The following is a 5959-nucleotide window of genomic DNA, read 5'->3' on the forward strand; positions in this document are numbered from 1 at the left end:
CCCAGGGCTCATCATGTGATGGCATTAAGAAGAGATGCATGATTTTGTGTCTTCGGCTTTCCTCCCCCCCCCCTTCCAGCTCATGTGCTTATGACTCATGCTTCTCACTTTCTACATCCACTGGGATTTTTAACAGCTTTGCTTAGATGCAACGTAGCCTCTCGGGCATTTCTGGAGCAATCCTGCACCTTTCACAGAAGGTGTAGCTGTTCATCTTACACAAAGTTGTCAATTCCTACTGACATTCAGGGGTGACCAGCTCTTGCATTCTTTGGAGGCCATTTCTGCTCTCCAGATAGTGGCTAAAGGATCAGGAGTGTATTTGGAAAAGTTTTTTTATATAATGGAACCAGTGCCATTTATTACTCAGTGAGGCCAGCACAGTGCAGCAAGAATTACTACTGGAGCAAATATACTTCAGGAATGCCCAAGGCCTTATAGAAAAACTCCACCAAGAGGTCTAATGTCAAAATATAGTATTTCACATTTTCTCCAACAAACTTACTTTCCTTCTAGGTGACAAGGTGTACAGATCCTTACATAATATGAGAGGAGCCCTTAGGGAACGCACAAGAGGGGCACTTAGGTGCTACATTGCCTTGTTTAATACCAGAGAGCCACCATGAAGATGGCAAAAGAACCCCCCCCCCACTGGGATTACATATTATCACATGTGCTGGGAATGGATTCATTCTTGGGTAAAGCCTTTGAGGCAATATCATGGATCAAAATATTATTGTTTAATGGACTCCAAACTGACTGTATCAGCCATGTTCCAGAAACTGAATGGAAGTTGTTATGTACTGAGCTGAATCCTAGAACAATAGGATTCAGAATCAGCGGGAGCTACCCAATCCAACTCCAGGTGGAAGTGAATCCTCAACCTGATTGGCCTGCTGGAGCAGCCAATCAGGTGGCTGGCAGAAGTGAATCTGCTACCTGATTGGCCTGTAGGAGCAGCCAATCAGGCTGCAGGCAGAAGTCAATCCACAATATAATTGGCCCACAGGTGTAGCCCTGAAGTAGCCAATCACGCAAGGCCCATTGTGTAAATAATGTATATAAGCAGACGGTTTGGGGAAAAGAGCCATTCGTCTTCTCTTCTCCTCCTTGATGACTATGAGCTGAATAAAGAGCATGAAATTCACTCTTGACTCCGAGTATATTTCACTGGCGACGAAGGTGGGATCCTGCTGAGCTGACCGCCACCACGCACTGCACCGCAGCACCGCCACCTGCTGCACCGCTGCATCGCACCGTGCATCCAGGCTTCAGCTCCAGGACCCAAGGAACCCAGAATGGCAACCGACAGCAGCTTCTCGCCATTCAAACCAGCATCAGGAGACTGGGAAGGGTACGCCGCCCGTTTCAACTTCCTCCTGCAAGCGAAAGAAGTCACCAACGATGCCATGAAGAGGGCAACATTCTTCAGCGTCTGTGGAGAGGAGACGTTTGAAATCGCCCGGGCTCTCCTTGCACCTAGAGATGTCGCTACCGTCTCTTACAAAACAATAATGGAACGGCTGAAGGAGCACTTCTCACCACAGCCCTCGGTGGTAGCTTGCCGAAATGCCTTCTACGCAAAGCGGCAAGCCCCGGGGGAAACCATAACTGGGTTTGTGACCTCCCTCCGCCAAGCCGCCCGGTTATGCAACTTCTCAGAATTGGAGAACATGCTTCGTGACCGCCTCGTCGGTGGCCTGAGGGACGAGATGTTGCAACGACGCCTCTACGCCAAAAAAGACCTCACGTTCCAGATTGCTCTGGAGGAAGCCCTGGCAACCGAAGCCGCCGAGAGGTCAACGCAAGAGGCACGACCGGCCCCGCCATCCCAACCGAGGGTCTACCACGAAGACCTCACCAACGAATCCGAATCTGACAGGGAGGAAGTACACCGAGTACAGCGGCGCACTCAAGCAGCACACACACCACAGCAGCCTCGACGAGAAGGAGGGAACTGTGCAAGCTGCGGGGAGAACCACGAGAGGAGGACCTGTCGTTTCCGCAACGCAGAGTGCAGGCAGTGCAGAAAATTGGGACACATCACCCGGGTGTGTCGGGCTCGACTCACCCGTCGACAAGCATCAGATGACCGACCCAGGAGCCCCAGGTCACACGGCACCATGCACCAAGGCAACTCGACGGAGATCACGGACTACCAGGTATTCCAGTTGCCCCATCCCAGCACAGAGAAAATTTATATAGAGGTACAGATAGAGGGAGCCCCATGCCGCATGGAGCTGGACACGGGTTCAACTCTATCCATAATCTCGGCCTGAACATTAAGGGAACTGTGCCCTAATGGGGGTCCCAAACTAAGGCCGGCCCCATTCACCCTCCGGGACTTCCAGAAACGTAAGGTCCCTACTATGGGGGTGGGGACCTTCAGGGTGCAATATCGAGGGCGAAAGCAACAATTGGACTTGCTGGTAGTTAAGGGCCCCTACGTTAGCTTACTGGGACTGGCATGGTTTGGACCTCTGGGGCTAGCCGTTACCGGGGTGAACCGCACTAGCTTACAAGTGGACGTGGACGCCATATGCAAAGAGTTTCCAGGGGTTTTCGATGGGGCATTGGGACGATATACAGGACCCCCCATTGCCCTACAGCTAGACCCCGCTGTACGACCCATCAGGCACAAGGCCCGCCGGGTCCCGTTCGCCCTGAAACCCCGCATAGACGAGGAATTGGACCGGCTCGTGGAGCAAGGAGTGCTGGAGCCGGTGCCCAACGCCCCCTGGGAAACTCCAATTGTCACACCCGTCACGCCTAACGGTTCGGTCCGCATCTGTGCAGACTACAAATGCACCATAAACAAGGCTCTCACGGCCCATGCATACCCAGTGCCAGTGGTCAGCCATGTCCTCGCCACCCTGGCTGGGTCAAAAATCTTTGGCAAACTGGACTTGGCCCAAGCGTATCAACAGTTGCCTGTGGACGAAGCCACAGCAGAGGCTCAGACGATTGTGACGCACAGAGGGGCATTCAGAGTTAAGCGGCTGCAATTTGGCGTTAGCGTGGCACCAGGCATATTCCAGAATCTAATGGACTCTCTCCTTAAAGGGATTCCTGGCGTCACCCCCTTCTTCGATGATGTACTGATCGCCGGGCCCACACCAGAGGAATTTGAGGACCGCCTCCGCTCCGTCCTGCACCGTTTCCAGACGGCGGGCCTCAAGGTGAAGCGGGAAAAGTGTTTACTGGGAGTGCCGCAGGTGGACTTTCTGGGATTTAAGGTGGACGCAGAAGGGGTCCATCCAACCGGTGACAAGGTACGGGCCATTTGTGAGGCCCCAGCGCCCAAGAGCAAGCCCGAACTTCAGTCATTCTTGGGACTATTGAACTTTTACCATGCCTTCCTTCCCCATAAGGCAGCGGTAGCAGAGCCCCTACACAGACTCCTAGATAAAAGGGCCCCTTGGGTGTGGGGCCAGCGACAAAGGGCCGCATTCCAGGCAGTCAAGGACTTGCTCGTCTCGAACTCGGTCTTAGCACACTTCGACGAGAGGCTGCCAGTGGTGCTGGCATGCGACGCCTCTCCCTATGGCATCGGCGCTGTCCTGGGACACCAACTCCCGGATGGAAGAGAGGTGCCGGTGGCATACTTCTCCCAGACGCTTGCTGCAGCCGAACAAAACTACTCACAGATTGACAAGGAGGGTCTGGCAATCGTGAAGGGCGTAAAAAAATTCCATGATTTCTTGTACGGGCGGCCCTTTACCATAGTGACTGACCACAAGCCGTTGCTTGGCCTGTTTGCTCCCGAGAAGCAGACCCCCCAAGTGTTGTCTCCACGTGTCCTCAGGTGGTCAATTTTCCTTGCCGGCTACCAGTATGCACTAATCCACCGCCCTGGGAAGGCGATGGGCCACGCAGACGCCCTCAGCAGGCTACCACTACCAGAAACAGGCCCCGACCCAGCGCCTGCGCAAGAGGTTATGACCCTGGAGCTGCTTCCCGACCGACCCATTCAGGCACAAGAAGTTGCGCACCATTCCACAAAAGATAGGGTCATCTCCCGGGTCCTGGACTGGGTGTGGCGAGGATGGCCCAGCAGCAGCCCCGGGCCAGAATTCGCTGGCTACACAAACCGCAAACATGAACTGTCGGCCCACAAGGGGTGCCTGTTATGGGGAAGCAGGGTTGTTGTTCCCCAGCCCCTCCGCAAAAGGGTCCTCACAGCCCTACACGAGACACACCCAGGGGTAGTGAGGATGAAGGCCCTTGCCAGGAGTTATGTGTGGTGGCCGGGGAGTGACAGAGAGATAGAGGCCTGGGTCCAACACTGCCAGACCTGCCAAGAATCCCGCCCGGATCCCCCAAGGGCCCCAGTCCAGCCCTGGGAGTCCGCCCGACATCCATGGTCACGCTTGCACGTGGACTTCGCTGGCCCCTTCCAGGGAAAAACATTCTTCATAGTGGTGGATTCCTACACCAAATGGCTGGAGGTCGCACTGGTACCATCCACTTCTACGGCGGCGGCCATCCGGGTACTACGTAAGCTGTTTGTGACCCATGGGCTCCCTGACACCCTCGTCTCGGACAATGGAACCGCATTCACGTCAGAGGAGTTCCAGACCTTCACAGCGCAGAACGCCATCCGCCACATCCGCTCAGCACCATTCCACCCTGCCACCAATGGCCAAGCGGAGCGCATGGTGCGGACCACCAAGGACAGCCTCCGCCGCATGACACAAGGGGACTGGGAATACCGCCTTGCCGCATTTCTTCCAGCACAGCACAGCACCCCAAGCACAACGACGGGCCGGAGCCCAGCTGAATTACTAATGGGCCGGCGCCTTGCAACTAGACTGGACCGACTTCACCCCGACAGAGCTCAGGATGAGGTAGTGGTGGGGAAAGGCAGGAACCCCCGGACATTTGTGGCCCAGGACCCAGTGTATGCAAAGAATTTTGGGGCAGGCCCAGCATGGGTACCCGCCACAGTCACCAAGGTGACCGGTCCCGTGTCGTACGAGGTACTAACGGAAGGGGGGCAATGTTGGCGCCGCCACTGCGACCAGCTACGGCGACGATTCCCAGGAGGAACCCGGGAGGAGAGCGGGACAGAGGGGTCCCAAGGGGACAGCAGGGCAGTGAGGCCTGTAGAGCGAGAGGGGTGGGCAGGGGAAGCAGAAGCAGTAGGCACAGAGGGGCGCCCCGAGGCTGGAAGGACACCGGAACCAGAGCTACAACCTAGTGGTTCAGTGGCGCCAGACCAGACAGCCCTGGCACAGCCAGCAGCCTCGGAACACGAGCCAGAACCAGAACCCCTGACCAAGGAACACCCCAGGCCACAACGCACACGGAGGCGGCCAGCAGACCTTGGGGACTACGAATGCAACTTCCCGGGCAGGACTGGAACTTAGAGGGGAGGGGTGTTATGTACTGAGCTGAATCCTAGAACAATAGGATTCAGAATCAGCGGGAGCTACCCAATCCAACTCCAGGTGGAAGTGAATCCTCAACCTGATTGGCCTGCTGGAGCAGCCAATCAGGTGGCTGGCAGAAGTGAATCTGCTACCTGATTGGCCTGTAGGAGCAGCCAATCAGGCTGCAGGCAGAAGTCAATCCACAATATAATTGGCCCACAGGTGTAGCCCTGAAGTAGCCAATCACGCAAGGCCCATTGTGTAAATAATGTATATAAGCAGACGGTTTGGGGAAAAGAGCCATTCGTCTTCTCTTCTCCTCCTTGATGACTATGAGCTGAATAAAGAGCATGAAATTCACTCTTGACTCCGAGTATATTTCAGAAGTCCAAGAAAGGGGTCTTGTCGTTTGGGCAGCCCATTGTGGGGCTTGAACCCACGACCCTGAGGTTAAGTCTCATGCTCTGCTGACTGAGGTATCCCACTTCAATGATCTTTATTGCTTCAGGACTGTGGCTTGTGAGCCCAGGACAGCTGTTATGTTGAATTACGTAATGTGTATGTTGTTATAGATGATTTAAAAAGAT

This window comes from Zootoca vivipara, chromosome 12 (assembly GCF_963506605.1).
Source record: "Zootoca vivipara chromosome 12, rZooViv1.1, whole genome shotgun sequence".
In the NCBI taxonomy this organism is placed as follows: Eukaryota; Metazoa; Chordata; class Lepidosauria; order Squamata; family Lacertidae; genus Zootoca; species Zootoca vivipara.